A 15,731-nucleotide genomic window follows, 5' to 3' on the forward strand; every position below is an offset into this window, starting at 1 on the left:
GTCACGACATGGGCGTCAGAGGACTCAAGGCTGTGGGAGGGGGTGGGGAGGGGAGGCGGCACCAGTCCACAGGGGTCTAGGTGGGGAGGGTGCTCTGCTGGGCTGAGAAGAGCACCACCCATCCCGGAGGCCCCTGCCTCCTTGCTCAGCAGGAGCCCCCCTGCCATCTGTCTAGACCCTGCCAGGTTCGGCTGCCCCAGGTGTGGTGGTGGTGGCACTCTCTGAAGAACAGAGCACCCCAAACTCCTTTGGCTTCCCTGGGGCTCTTCCTGCCTTTAGTTTTAGACTCTTGTAGTCAATAGGATGGTCATTTGGACCATAACAATAATTAAACATGTAAAAAAAATAAGGATATTAGCATTTGTTGATAGTTAGCTGCATTTAAGGGAAGACAGAACAGGGAGTTAAAACATAATGGGTCAAGGTTTCTAAAAGAAAAATTTCCAGAAGATATTCAGATAGCAAGTAAACATGTAAAGATATGCTCAATGCTGTTAGCCATTAGGGAAATGCAAATTAAACTATGATGAGATATCACTACACAGCCACTGGAATGCCTACAATTAAAAAGATTGGCTGTACCAAGTGTTGATGATGATGTGGGAGAACTGGAATTCTCACACACACATACACAAAAGGGAATCAAGAACTAGTAAGAATCAACTCTCTCATTTGATTCTTATAACATACCAGAGAGGAATGATAAAATTATCTCCATTTTACTGACTATGAAAACTGAGACTCACAGTACACGCTACCTTCTTAAAATCATTACACAACTAGGAAATGGAAGGGCTATGATTTTTACCTGGATTATTAAACATTATGCTGACTGCAGCAAAAAGAGAGATTGCATATTATCTGACTCTGCCGCTTCAGCCAATGCACCTTCCTGGTGATGCTGCCCCAAATTGGAGAAATTACAGGTGTAGCCTGTGTTTTAGGTAAACCAAGGGCCTGTAGAAGCATGCTGTTGGTCTCACTTCCTGAATCATGGCCTACCACTTCAAGTTGGAAATATTCTCTGTGGTCCCGAACTCCTTGCTTGACAGATGGGGAAACTGAGTCCAAACTCCTTGCTTGGCAGATGGGGAAACTGAGGCCCAGCAAAGTGACTTGCTGAAGGTTAGACATCCAGGCAGCCCTAGGCTGGGATGAGAGCCAGGTCTCTGAATATTAAGTTTAGTTCTTCTTCCAGTACCAGGATACTAGCCTCATACATTCCTCCATTTATTGTTATTTACTTGTTCATTTATTCGGTCTGTTGGGCAACAGTTCCATGTGTTTGCCTACATTATATCATTGGATCCTCAAAACAACCTTGTGAAGTCAGTTATATTTAGATTTCACTTTAGATGAGGAAACTGAGCTTCAGAGAGGTGAAGTGAGCTGTCCAATACTCCAGCAGGCAAGGGGCAGAGCTAGAATGTGAACCCAGGTCTTCTGAAAGAAGGGAGGTAGTGGGGGAGTCAGAAGGTAGGAGGTGGAAGGCTGCTGCGCGGGCTGACCAGAGCCTGGCGTAACTTTCTCTGGGCTTTGCCTCTATTCTGGGGGTGAGGAGTGAAGCCACTGGGCTGCAGCTGGGAGTTAAGGTGGGATTGGACTGGTGGCAAAGGGAGATCCTGGGCACAGTTGAGTCCACGGGAGGGACCACATGTGGATCCTCCCCATGACGTCTCTGGCCAAGAATCTGAGGAGAGCCGCTGAGTGCCGCCATCTTCCTTGGGGCAATTCCTGCCTATTGAACCCCAGCAAGGACCGCGTGGCTGGTCCAGCAAGACAGAACAAGGCAGGTGTTTTTGTTTCTGATCTGCTAAAACAAATGTCACACAATGGGATGGCTTAAACAATGAATTAATTGGCTTACAGGTTTGAAGTCAGGCGAAGTCCAAAATCAAGACATAAGCAAGGTGATGCTTTCTGCCTTAAGACTTTGATGTCCTGGGGCTGGCTGCTGGCAGTCCTTGGGATTCCTTGACTTTTCCCTCATGTGGCAATGCACAGAAGAGCATCTCCTTTTTATTTTGGGTTCTGTTGATTTCCAGCTTCTGACTGTTCCCACTGGCTCTCTCTCCATCTGTTACCTTCCCTGTAAGGCCTTTAGGAAGAGGACCCATTCTGATCCAGATGGGTCACACCTTAACTGAAGTGACCTCATCAAAAGACCTACTTACCATAGGTTCATACCCCACAGGAATGGATTAAGATTGAGAACATGCTTTTCTGGAGTACATAACTCTAAGCCACCACAGTGGGCAAGACATTGGGCAATGGTAGGAAGACAGAGAGAGGGACCTGGTGGTTCAAGTCTGGCCACTTCTAATTACTCTGAAGAGTTGACAAATTCCCACCATTGAAGAGTTTTATAGCTGGGCAAGTCTTTGCAGGTGATTGGGAACAGGTTTTCCTCAAACATGGAGCAAATAGATGGGAGGATTGTCACACACAACAAGAGGGAGCTGGCTGCAGCCCTAGTGTCGAATAACACGGAATTAACCATTCTCTCCCATTCTACTCCAATCCTTGTGACTCCAGTGGGAAGAAAGTCTCGCTTTGGGGCTGGAGCATCTTTCACATCTCCTGGACACTTGCCCCTCTCCACCTCCTGGGAGGCCTCAGACCCAGTGTTGTCAAGAGGTGACAGCGTCCAACTAGAGATGAATAACTTAGGTTTGTTTTCGTTTTGTTTGCACAGTTACCTTCTACCAATGGCAAATAGTACTGGCTCCTCAACTATAGTAGCGTTACAAAATTTTTGCTTAAATTAGTGATTTGAGTTTTATTTACAACTTTTAAAATTTAATAGATTTTTTAAAAAAACAAATAGATATTATTGATACATATTAATAAAGCATATAATTCATCCAAAGTGTACAATCCATTGTATAATCACATAGTTGTGCATTCATCACTTCAATTGTTATTAGAGCATCTTTATTATTTCAATAACCAAAAAAAAAAAAAAACTAACAAGACACTTCTTTTTATTTTTTAAAGATTTATTTTTCCCTCCCCCCCAGTTGTCTGCTCTCTTTGTCCATTTGCTGTGTGTTCTTTTGTGTCCGCTTCTATTCTTGTCAGCGGCCCGGGCATCTGTGTTTCTTTTTGTTGGGTCATCTTGCTGTGTCAGCTCTCCGTGTGGGTGACGCCATTCCTGGGCAGGCTGCACTTTCTTTCGCGCTGGGCGGCTCTCCTTACGGGGCGCTCTCCTTGCGTGTGGGGCTCCCCCACGCGGGAGACACCCCTGCGTGGCACGGCACTCCTTGTGCGCATCAGCACTGCACATGGGCCAGCTCCACACGGGTCAAGGAGGCCCGGGGTTTGAACTTTGGACCTCCCATGTGGTAGACGGACGCTCTATCCGTTAAGCCAAGTCTGCTTCCCACAAGACACTTCTTTACCTCTCAATCTCTCTATGCGTCCTAATTTGAATTTTTAAAAGAGAGCTGTTTTAGAATGAGAATTAAACCAAGAGTGGACAGGCTTGCACGGCAAATCCATGGTGTGGCAAATCCATGGTGTTGAAATGACGTGGAGTCCCCAAAAGATGGGGAGCCGCTGAGCCAGGGCAACCCTCGCTCCGTGAGGGTGGAGCCCCGGAAGCAGGCCTGGAAGAGTCCTTGCCCACAGGCGCACGGCGATGCCATCGCTCGAATTCTGGTCCAGGCACCTTCCCGGCCACTTTAACCCCCACTTCTCCGCACCCCTCCCCGTGCCCTGAAATGCCTCCCTTTGCTTCCCTATTGTTTCTACGTCTAGGCGTGAAGATTCAGTGGGTGAAGTTTTGCCTTTGAACGGGTCTCCTTTATTCCTCCTCAGACATCACTGGACATGCTCTGGTCTTGCCTCAAACTCGACAGGTCCTCTGTCTTCAGGCAGAATCTCAGATGGACTGTCAGCAAGTACTTCCAGCCTCTGCCTCCGTCCCCTCGGGGGGCTCGCCCTTCCCTGCCAGGCTGTCATGCTTCTGACATCCGTCTGTGCTTTGGCGCTTCTAGGTAATCCCAGCCCACTCTCCCAAACTCGCCTGCAGCCTCTCCTCCTCTCCCGGGATTCCCTCGGTCCCCAACCTGCTTAGGCTCCCTGCTCTGGGCCCTCAGCCCCTGCTTCTCTCTTTTTGCGCAGGTATCACGGGATATTGCCATTATCTGGTGACTCATCCGTCACCCCCATTGTATCATCTGCTTCTGGTGGGCAGGGATGGTGTCATCCTAAACAAGGCACCCCCAGAGCCTAATATAGAAGGCAGTTTGTTGAGTAATAATAGTAATAACCGTTGTTTATTGGGCACTCATTGTATCAGATGTTAAGCGAAGTACTTCATGCAAATTATTTTATTTTATCCTCACAGCAACCTCAAAAGTTAAGGACAATCACCTCCTCATTTTATGAATGAGCTCAGAGATGTTAGCGATCTTGCTCCCAGTCACACAGCAAATGACAGACTTGAGACATGAACCAAGGCAGCCCCTGGACCTCGTGCTCCTGGGGAGCTCTAGGAGGGTGCCTGTGCGGCCTTCCACACACAGTCTCTGTCTGTCTGTCTGCCTCTCCTCTCTCTCTCACACAGGAGGCAGAAGTGACCGGCATGGGGGAGAGGCCTGCGCATCCTGCCCCTTCCCTGCATTTGCTAACGCGGCCTCCCGTCCTGAGCCCCGGCCTGGGCCACTCACGGGCACGGCCCGCCCTTGCCACGCAGAGCTGCCCAGCAGCCCACCCGAGGCTCGGGGGCCCCCCGGGAGCCCATCCGTCAAGTCATCCGACGGCAGGATTCTGCCCCCGCCGCAGCAATTTCCAGGCCCAGCTGCCGGGGCTCGTGTGCACATTTGTGCTGATTTGATTAGCTTGTTTAGTCATCGCTGATGATGAGAGCGGGCCGAGGCCACCAAACGACATTCTGCTGCCTGCAACTTGGTAATCGCTTTTGGAAGGGATATTATGTTAATATCTCACAGGAGAGCCTGCGTTCACGCAGGCCCGGTGGCCCGGCCTGGCCATATGGTGCCTGCGAGGCCCCTCCTTTGTCATTCCGGGTAATTGAAATCCTCTGCCTTATTCAAACTCGTGAAGCCTCCCGGCTGATGGGTAGCAGAGGGCCCTTTGGCAATTTTCTCTCCCGTCCTTACGGGAATATTATTTGGGGGATGATGGCAGAGTGGGCCGAGATTCATGCCAGAGAAACCCTTTCCTTTTTTAGGAACAAATATCTCTAGTACCTGATTATTTAAGAAGAAAATAGCCACCACGACAGTGATAGTAACTAGCAGTGACTGAGCTTTTGGAATGTTCTGGGTTCTGAGATAGGTGCTTCCCATTTGGTGCTGTATGGAAAACTGCGAGTCAGGGGGTATTCCCATTTCAAAGATAAGAAAACTGAGGTTCGGGGAGCATGACTTCTCCCCCCAGGCAACAAGCTGGAAGGAGAGGAAGGAGGATTTCGCCCAGGTCCACCTAACCCCAAGTCCCATCCTTAGCCAGCTGTAGTCAGACTCGGAGCTGGAAGGGGTTGCGGAGAATATCAGTAACCTCTCACTGCAGTGTGTGGCAAATTTTAACTAGCATCAGTATCCCCAGGAGGGAGCCTTACCACACAGACTGCCCACCCCACCCCCAGAGTTTCTTACTTGCTGGGTCTGGGTGGGACCTGAGAATTTTCATTCTAATGCATTCCCACTTGATGCTGATGTAGTTGATCTGGGGACCAGACGCTGACAGCCACTGAGCTAGAGATAGTTCCTGTAAGCCAGGTGCTGCCCAGGCAGGAGGACACGCATTTTACCCCCCATTTTTCTAAAGAGGAAACTGAGGCTTGGGCCGGTAAATTCACTGCAGTCCCTCACTAGCACGCGGGACTTGAAAGGAGGTGAGTTGTCTGCAAGAGGGAGGCAGCAGAGCCAAGACTCAGCCCTGGTTCTCCTCACCTGCCGTCCTGAGATGCGCCCCCAGGGAGGCGGAAGGCCCATTTGGATTTTGCCTATACCAGAGGACAGGATGGCGGGTTGATGCTGGCTCCTAAGGCCTGGTCTCTGCTTTGGCCCCCGGATGTTGCCACATTCCCTACAGGCCTGCCAGGAGCCAGCCCCCGGGATGGCAGAACAGCCTGTTCTTTCTGAGGTTGGCTTGCAGGGGACCCAGGCTGGGAGCTGGGGGGCCCAAGGCCGAGAGTTTGTGCAGGGCGGCTGGGGGGCGCAAGGCAGAGGCCTGTGCGGGGCGGCTGGGGGCCGCAAGGCAGAGGCCTGAGCTGGACAGCTGGGGGCGCAAGGCAGAGGCTTGTGCGGGGCGGCTGGGGGGGCACAAGGCAGAGGCCTGTGCGGGGTGGCTGGGGGGTGCAAGGCAGAGGCCTGCGCAGGGCAGCTGGGGGACCCAAGGCCGAGAGTTTGCACAGGGCGGCTGGGGGGCCCAAGGTAGAGGCCTGCACAGGGTGGCTGGGGGGCCCAAGGCAGAGGCCCACGCTGGGTGGCTGTCTGTTATTGACTAGCAGTCGAGGCTCTGCCAGGCTGGCCAGGGAAATAATCCCATTCACCCTCCTCTCCTCCCCTTCCTGCTCTCCCTAGGCCCTCCCGGGGAAGGAAAAGGAAGCCGTCATTCACTGAGCCCCTCTCCAGGCCACAAGCACACCACGGGCCGGCAGATAGAAGATACAGCGCTCCCACCATGCCCACCCGCGGGTGCACCAATTCAGGCTCAGAGCCCTCTGCCAAAACTCATCCGGCCCCAAGTCCAGCCCTCTGTCCACTCCCCTCGCTGCCTCCCTTTCCTTAAAATACTAATGTGCATTGGTGAGTCCCCAGGAGGGGATTCCCAAGCTTAGTTGTCAGTTTAATCTTTTTTCTTTTCTTTCTTTTTCTAAAAAACGTATCTTAGGAGAATCAAAACCTCCTAACTCACCCCCTTAGCTCCAAAGAACCATCCTTCCATCTCAGGCAGCTGGGTGCCTCCAGTGTGCTCCCAGGCTGGGGGTGCCGGGGCTGGAGGTGGGAGTGGGAGGGTGGGGGGTTATGCCTGTGTCCCCAAGGCTGGCACAGGGCTGGTACATGGATGACCCTTGATATGCATGTGTACATGTATGTGTATGTGTGTATGTGTAGATTTGTTTGTTGATCGCCAATGTTTATATCTTACAGCTCAAAGTGCCCAGAGGCAGCTTGCCAGCCTGGCTTGCCCGGGGTTGGCTTGCTGGCCTGGAGGGAGGGCTGATCTTCTGCCAGGCAGCTTGGAGCACAGGGCGTGGGTTGGAAACACGACCTCCCTTGAAACCACCCAGGACTCAGACGTGTCAGATCTCAACCCCCTTCTGCCCCTCCGAGGCTGTGAGAACTTAGGACCATCGCCCCCCTTCTCTGAGCCGACTGCTCCCTCGACCGGCCTCCCCCCCAGTTCAGCAGGCGTGAGAGCCTTCTGTGGTCCTACAGAGCAAGTGCTGTGAGGACGAGCCCTGAGGAGGAAGGATTTGGACTCACTGGGGCGACAAGCACACCACCTCCGCGAGCTAGCCCAGCCTGTGGAGTCCAAAGCAATCCATAAACTAAATGCCAGCGGCAGCCCCTCCGGCACGCCAGCCCCATTCCAGGCGCTGGAGAGCCGCGCGGGGCACGTGGCTGCCGCACCAGCTCAGTGAGAACGCGTCCCCAGGGTGGGGACTTCACCGGACGGCGCCCAGTAGGTTCTGCCCCATCTTAAAATTCTCAGGCGTTTGTTGTTCAACAAACAGCCGAATGGAAGACTTCTTGGACCTCATTTCCTGGGAAAAAGGGAGACATGCATTTGAAATCACCTACTATGTGCAGTAATTAGCTCCTTCTTAAAAAAAGAAAAGAAAAAAGAAAATATACTGAAAATACGTGAAGGGTTAGCTGAAACAAGTTACGCATTCTCCCTGCATCCGATTCTGTCCTCCTGCTCTGTTAACCTTTTTTGAATTCGTGGGACAAACCTGGACATCAGCATAGCCCAGACCAGGGTAAGAGGTCCCTTGTTCATGTGTTCAGCCGTCCATTTCCCGGGCGGACGCCTTTGACTTCCTGACAACCCCCAGATCCCCAGCCCCTCTCTGCGGAGCTCAGCCCCATGGGGGTCCCAAAGCTGCTGGCCCCCACGCACGCAGGGCGCTGTTTAAATTACGCAGCCTGCAAATCACCGCCATGGAATCCCAGAAGGCTTTCACTCCTGCTGACTCTCTGCCTGGGAGTTCTGACCTACATGAAGAACGGCCCTGGAATCCACTAGCGCCCTGCTCAAGACCCTGTGAGCAACACGGGCTATTGCATCGGAGTGTTGGGTTGGGTTCAAATTCTGCCTCAGCAACTTACTAGCGGCGTAACAGGCATGCGACTTCAGCCTTTGGCTCCTCCATCGCCGCTCCTGGAACATGGGAGTCATGCTATCCTGTGGTCCTGCTCCCTTGCTCACAGGGTGGTGGTGAATTCATGTGAGATAGCCCAGTGTTCCTCAAGGGTTTCTAACCTGTGTTTCCTTTTGTTTTTTCAAGATTTATTTATTTATTTCTCCCCACCCACTGGTTTCCTTAGGAGGTACCGGGAAGTGATCCCGGGACCTCCAATGTGGGAGGGAGGTGCTTAATCACTTGAGCCACCTCCACTCCCTGCTTTGTTGTGTCTCTCATTATGCTTTCCTCCTGTCTCTTGTTGTGTCATCTTGTTGCGTCAGCTTGCTGTACCTGCCTGTCACGCCAGCTTGCTGTCTTTTTTAGGAGGCACCGGGAACCGAACTGAGGACTCCCATGTGTTAGGCAGGAGCCCAATCGTTTGACCCACATCTGCTTCCCCTGTGCTTCCTTTAGCTTAACATTAAACCTCCTCCCTCCCCCTCGAACACTGTACCTCCCCCTGCCTCCTGGGGTACATATTTCATGCACATCCACTGGCCAAGAACACTTTTCCAGCTCTCCCACAGTTTTCCTCATGAAATGAAAGAGTTTTTCCCCCCAAAATATAAAATTCTATGATTAGGCTGGCTCTATTGTTTCAAACTAGACCTTTCCCCATCTCGGTTCTGATGCGTTCCCTAGAAGAGGGAGCCTTCTCCCCCATCACAGACGCAGGGGGTGGGCCGTGCCTACAGCAGCCTGCACAGAGCGGCCTCACCATGCCGTGCTTCTCCTCCTCCCTGCGGAGGGAGTGAGACCCGCAGGCAGGCAGCCAGGGCCCAAGGCAGGACGAGGGTCATCTTGGTGGACCCCGAGCCTGGATCGGGCTTCCTAGACTTTTCTTCCCTTTCTCTTTAGAGTGCCCGTGGCAGTTTATAGAGAGACCATTCTGGAACCGCTTGCTTGAGCCTGCCTCCCCTACTGGACGGCCAGCTCCGTGAAGGCAGGCACACTACCCGGCCCTGCCCAGCACTGCGCTTCCAGCAGTTTCTCACGGTGCCTGACATAGGTATGCAAATTGCTTGTGCAATTTTTATTGAGTGACTGAATGGATGAGTAGTGAGACGGAGACAGCAAAGAACGCTGGAGGGTGGGTGGAATCAGGGCCGAAAAGGGAAGTACCACCCAAACCGCCTTTTGCCTGTTCAAGGATCCTCCCTTTTACTTGTTTCTGAGCAAGGCGGTGAGGCCACTCTGGGGCTGTACTCGCTCCCTAGGACCTTCATCACCAAACACCACCAAAGGGGGGGCTTAACACAGTAGAGCTGGGGAGTGACTGTGGCTAAAGGGGTTGGGCTCCTGCCTCCCACATGGAAGGTCTCAGGTTCAGTTCCCAAGCCTCTTGAAGAGACAAAAACAAACAACAAGCCAAACAGACAGGCAAGCCAACTCAGGGAAGCTGATGTGGCTCAGTGGTTGAGTGCCAGCTTCCCACATAAGAGGTCCTGGGTTCAATCTCTGGCCCTGGTACCTAAAAAAACCAAAAACCAAACAAACAAAAAAATACAGTAGAATTGCATTCTTTCACAGTTCTGGAGACCAGATGTCCAAAGCCAAGGTATCAGCAGTGCTATGCTCCCTCCACAGTCTCTTCCAGCTTCTGGTGACCCCATCATTCTGATGGCAGAATAACTCCAATCCCTGCCTCTGCCTTTGCTTGGGCCATCGTCCCTCTGTGCCTTTGTCTCCATGTCCAAATTTCCCTCTCCTTATAAGGACACCATTGGGAAGCGGATGTGGTTCAAGTGATTGGGATCCCATCTACCATAGAGGAGGTCTAGGGTTCGATTCCCAGGACCTCCTGGTGAAGGCAGATGGGGCTGTACAGTGAGCTGGCCCAAGTGGAGTGCTGGCCCAGGTGGACACCTGCCACAGCAAGATGATGCAACAAAAGGAGACACAGAGGAGATGAGAGACACAGCAGACCAGGGAGCTGAGGTGGCACAAGAGCTTGAGCGCCTCTCTCGTACTCCAGAAGGTTCCAGGATCTGTTCCCAGTGTCACCTAAAGAGAAGACAAGCAAACACAGAAGATCATATAGCACATGGACACAGAGCGCAGACAACGGGGGATGGAAGGGCATGGGAGAGGGGGAATAAATAAATAAATCTTTAAAAAATATGTAAGGACACCCTCATTTGGATTTACAGCTATTCTAGTATGACCTTTATCATAACTATTTACATCTGCCAAGATCCTATTCCCAAATAAGTCTGAGGGTCTGGGTGGACATGAATTTTGGGAGGCAGTACAGGGGTTATCCTAGCAGCCAGGTACAGACCCCCCTCATCAGGCTGACAAATTGGGGAGTAGGGACTTGAGGTCTCGGAGCCGGGTCCCGAAACAGCTCAACGGAGCTCAATTTGTCACTGTCTTTGTCGTCGTGACTTTTGGAGTCACCTCCAGATTTTTTGGCCCAGGAGATGATTAAGAAGTTAAATAAAGACAGGCTCATTAAGGAAACATGCTTCTCTGCGTATCTGCCCCAGTTACTCCTAAATTTAATCTGTCCATGAGCCAATTTCCAGCGCAAAATCACACTTTTCAATTTTTAAATTTTTTCTTATTTTTTAATTTTCTTTATTTCCAGAGCCTTAACCTTGAAGCCACTCATTGGCTCTGGCTTTTCCTGCTGTCCCTTTCCCACCCCCTGGCTCCTGAGGCCCAAGGAAGGGGCTCCTTTCCCACACCCACTCTCGGGCTGCGGAAGCGGCCGGCAGAGGCCGTGGGTCGGCTGGGAGCGGGGCCGGGCCTCGGGAGGTCCTGTGTCACCAGCAGGCAGAGCCGGGCTTGCGAAGGCGTCCTTTCTTCACGGTCACCAGGCTTCCCGGCCCACAGGTTGCCTTTGTCTCCTGTCCAGATGTGTGTCTGCTGGACTCCCCTGGCGCTCTACCGCGTTGGCCCCAGCTCAGGGCTGGGCAGGGCCCAAGGGGGGCCATGTGCAGCAGGAGGCGGGGCCGGCCGTGCGGGATTTTCCAATGTTCCGTTGCCTGTCCTGGGCTCTGGCATTTGCTTTCTGTTCCTGTGCCCTGAGCCCTATCCCCCGTGAAGGGGAGGACAGGCGGCTCTCCGGGGTTCCTCGGAGTGGCCTGAATGAAAGTCTCCCCTGTGCTGCAGGGCTTGTCATCAGCAGGCCCGGCAAGGAATCTCCTTCCCCGTCTCTGGAGATGCTGCTGCTCCTCTGAGCAGTCCCAGTGCAACGTCCCAACCCCGGGACTTCTGTGGTTTAGGGTGCACGGGAGTGGGTTTGGCTGGTGAAAAATAGCAGGTTAGAATCTCTTCTCCCTGAATGCCAGATAGATAGTATACAAAGGGAAGTTCCTCTCAGCCCAGGTGATTCCTGGGTAAAGACCCAGGCCTTGCTCAAAAAGGAAGGGGCTGCAGGACTCCTCTCTGGGGAAGCAGATGCCCAGGCCGTGGTGACTTTCCAGAGAGGAGGCAGGGGCCCCTCCAGCTTCTGCCGTTCCTTGGCACAGATGGGGCCCTGGCAGTACAGCAAAACCGGGACGGTTGCCCTGCTCCCAGACACCCTGTCCCCCTCCCGGGGATGGTCGCAGCTCCTGTGGCCACAGGCTGGGTCCTGTGATCCACCCCGTGCCAGTCTGAGGACCCAGCCTTCCCAGGCCACGGGGACTGCTCCAGGAATGGGCAGCTGGCCCAGGCCGAGCTAATCGGGGTCCTTCCCCCTGTGTTTGATTTGTTTGTTTAACAGATGTTGGAGAATCTGCTAGAAGATGAGGTGAGAGCTGCAGCAGCCACGTTCTTGCTCCTTGGAGGAAGCCCTTTGGCAGCAGGAGAGAATGAAGGTAGATATCAAGGTGGGAGATGGAGAGATTTCTAATAGCACTTGTCTCTCTGAACCAGTGGGCCCCGAGGTTGGCTTCCTATCTGTCTCTTCTGCATTTATTTTGTGAGCCAAGAAGTCCCCTCCCTTTGTTTTTTTACTTCTATTCCTTCAAGTTCTGTTTCTTTTCCTTGCAAAAAAAAAAAAAAAAGAATCCTGAGTAACTCGGGATTGGGAGAGGAATTGGCTCTTTGCCTGGTTTCAGAGCTGGAAAGCATCAGAACCAGGTTACTTGGATTTGAAGACTGGTTCTAGCACTTACCAGTTTGTGTTCCTGGTGGGCAAGATCCTCAACTTGCTGTGCCTCCCTTTCTCATCTGGAAAATGGGGGTACTGATAGTACCTACCCAGGGTAGGATTAAGTGAGTGGACATATTTGAAGGGCTTTGGGCAAGCCTGGTGTGCATACGGCTCCGGAAGCATTAGCAGTTTCCATCACCATCCCCCTGGGGCTTGGTAGCTTGCGAACAGATCCTCCCTTGGCCCAAGTGTGAAGGAAACGGAACAAACCCTGAGCGAGCCAGGGACACTCTCCTGTGACCTAATTAGAAGCCAGCTGGAGAATTGCTGGCCTCGCTTGCAGATGAGGGGCTGGCCTGGGCCTGCCTGCACGGGGGCCCTGAGCTCCCAGCATGCCAGGCTCTCGGGCACATCCGGGGGCTGCTGGGCGCTGCTCAGAAGAGAGAAGTGGGAAGAGCTCTGGGTCCTACAACCCAGCAATTCTACCCTGAGGTTTCCTGGGGAGATCTGTGCACCTGTGTTCCAGGAGACGCCTACAAGAATGTCTATAGCAGCACGGTTTGAGACCGGAAACAGCCGTAGGCCACTCAAGGGCCCACCAACAGAAGAAGGGATAAATTAATCGGGGTAAATGCATACGATGGGATGTGCCATTTACTGGCGAGAGGATGGATCTGAGACACATGATATTGACTTTAAAAATGCAAGTGGCCGAAGAAACCAAGACGCATTTTTTTCAGGAGCGCTTGGAAATAAGCAAACCAAGCACTATATTTGGACACATACATATTTGGTAAAAACATAAAGTCAAGCCCAGGTATGAGACAAACTTGAAACTCAGGGAGATTTTCCCTTTTGCTGGGGGTGGGGGTTTAGGGGGAGGACTGGAGGTAAGAGAGGCGCCAGAGAGGATCCGTGCTTAGCTTCCATTGCTTAAGTAAGTTCTAATTCTTACTCTGAATGGCGGGTTCACGTGTGTTTGTTTTTTCATTATTCTTCATAACAATGTAAATTACATATGTTCCTTGGTATCGATTAATTCATAATAAAATCTTTTATAAGGACAACATGGGATCTGTCTTTGCTGTTAGGTATGCCTCTCTTCTCTGTCGATTTTCTATTTTACTTTAAACAAGCAAGGATAATGTTTTAGTTTCATAGGCTGCTCAAGCAAATACCATGAAATGGGGCCACTTAAACAATGAGAATTCATTAGCTCAAGGTTAAAGCTAAAAGAAAGTCCAGACCAAGATGACACTGTCTGCCTGAAGACTGATGCGTTCTGCAGCTGGCTGCTGGCTATCCTCCGTCCTCGGTTTGTCACATGGCAACGCACATGGTAGCCTCTCATGGTCTCCCCCTTCTCTTCCAGGTGCCCACTGATGTTCGGCTCTGCCTGCTTCATCTGTGGCATTCTTTCTCTGTGGCTGAATTTCATCTGACTTATAAAGGACTTGTAATAGGACTAAGAACATGTTTTTCTGGGGTGTATACAGTTCCAAACCACCAGAGATAATTTTGATTCTGAAAAAAAAATAAAATAATTTTTAAAGACAATGGCACTTGGAATTGCCCCTTCCCGCTCCCACTGTCCTTGCCTGAGTCTCTGTGGCAGCTTCTTCCTGGCCTCCAGCCTCTCCTGCCTCCACTCCAGCCTCTGCTCTGCCCCAGAGGGTCTTAATAACCCTAAAAGGCATGGGATCACTGTCCTATTTGAAACCCATGATGTGTCCTAAATGTTCAAGGACATCTGAGACCTTGTTCTCCTCTCCCGCCATGTCTTCAGCCCCATCTTTTTTTCACAGTCAGATGCTATCTCCTGCCCCGGGGCTTCTGCTCAAGCTGAACTGGAGAAGAGTAACTCAGGGCTGGGCAGTCTTGTCTGAAACCTCAGGGCCCAAGGTTTGGTCTCCATCTCCTGCTGTGAATTCTACCTGGAATGACTTTGTTATCCCTGACCGATCCTGCAGGGCTCTGTTCAGGTAACACCTGTTCCAGGAAGTCTTCCTTCATGCCCATCCTTTGTTTCCCCAGATCTTCTGCTAGGGCCTTGAGGTTGTCTATCTAAGCTCAGATTCCCCTCTCATTCTCCCTATGTGGTCCATGGGAACAGGGTCACAGGTCTGTGCTCCTTCTCCTTGGGCAGAGACCTTTGACTTCTGGGTGTCACCTTGGACTGCTGGGTCAGCGACTCTATTGTACAGGGGCTGCTGATGGCTATGCAGTTCCATTGAGTCCCCAGAGCCCAGTTGGTCAGTGCAGTCAAGGTTACAGAGTCTGTTCCTTGAACTGCTCTGTCTTCTAATAGACACCAAGTCTCATCAGCCACGGGTGGCTCTCAACCCAGTCAGCTATCTGACCACTCTCTCAGGTTCCTTTTGGTCCTAACATGCTAGCAAGGAGGCAACATGATGTTGGAGTCATGCAAATCTGTGCTCCCATATGCTTCACCCACTTCTGGCTGTGGGACGCTGGGCAAGTGTTCACATCTCTGCATCTTGGAGCCTCAGTCTCCACACCTGTGAAATGGGCAAACAAAAACTATCAGGATGGAACAGAGATAATGCATGTATAGCTACTACTAAAATGGCACTTGCTAAAGAGTTATATAATTATTCATTATATAATGTAATATATGAACATAAAATGTGATAGTTATGTAATTATGAAGTATGAAGATGATAGTGACTACATCATCTGAACTGTCAGTGAGAAGAAAAACCTCTGTGCATATGTGTGTCTATGTCTATATATAGATAGATATGGTACAAAAATATACACTTTATATTATACAAGAGAAAATGACACCAAGGAATATGCATGTATATTACAGAGTATGTTTGTATAAATGAACAAAGAAACATTTGGCATGCTAGCTCAGTGGTATACTGCTGCCTAAACACAGGCCAGTGTCTTCCTGTTGCTGACACACAAAGAGAGGGCTCCTGCTACAAGGCTGGACTTTTACCAGTCTCACACCAGGACCTATCTTCCTGTTATAGGCCTTCAAATTGCCACCCACTTCTCGTTTGCAGGACGTGTTACAGTCGCCATTTTACATTTATTTATAATTGTTTCCTTACCGTCTCCTTCACCAGGCTGATGGTTAGCTGTACTAAGGGCAGAGGATCCATCTGATTTTGCTCTCTATTTTATCCTTAGCATCCCATGGAGTGTGTGATACAGTGTAGATGCTTGATAAAGTAATTGAATAAAAGGAAGGAAGGAAGGAAGGAAGGATGGATGGATGGATGGATGGAT

The 15,731-nt window shown here is 51.2% G+C and overlaps 2 long non-coding RNA genes across 4 annotated transcripts in view; one reads left to right on the plus strand and one right to left on the minus strand.

Moving 5' to 3' along the window:
- The window catches only part of LOC111759152 (uncharacterized), a 37,771-nt gene extending 23,744 nt beyond the window's left edge, over positions 1–14,027 (plus strand). The window contains exons 4-9 of one of the 3 annotated variants that reach the window (XR_009182006.1): positions 2,536–4,914; positions 6,555–6,779; positions 7,125–7,960; positions 9,245–9,395; positions 12,099–12,192; positions 13,843–14,027. This is a non-coding gene — a long non-coding RNA (uncharacterized lncRNA). Of the gene's footprint in view, positions 1–2,535; positions 4,915–6,554; positions 6,780–7,124; positions 7,961–9,244; positions 9,396–12,098 lie in introns of all 3 variants that reach the window. The other 2 variants (XR_009182004.1, XR_009182010.1) reach the window with 2 other exon arrangements.
- LOC131274735 (uncharacterized) overlaps positions 13,240–15,731 on the minus strand; it is an 11,558-nt gene continuing 9,066 nt past the window's right edge. Inside the window, exons 2-3 of the long non-coding RNA XR_009182011.2 lie at positions 14,926–14,989; positions 13,240–13,994 (exon numbers count right to left, since the gene is read on the minus strand). This is a non-coding gene — a long non-coding RNA (uncharacterized lncRNA). The remainder of the gene's footprint in view (positions 13,995–14,925; positions 14,990–15,731) is intronic.

The sequence above is a fragment of the Dasypus novemcinctus genome, chromosome 2 (genome assembly GCF_030445035.2).
Source record: "Dasypus novemcinctus isolate mDasNov1 chromosome 2, mDasNov1.1.hap2, whole genome shotgun sequence".
Lineage (NCBI taxonomy): Eukaryota > Metazoa > Chordata > Mammalia > Cingulata > Dasypodidae > Dasypus > Dasypus novemcinctus.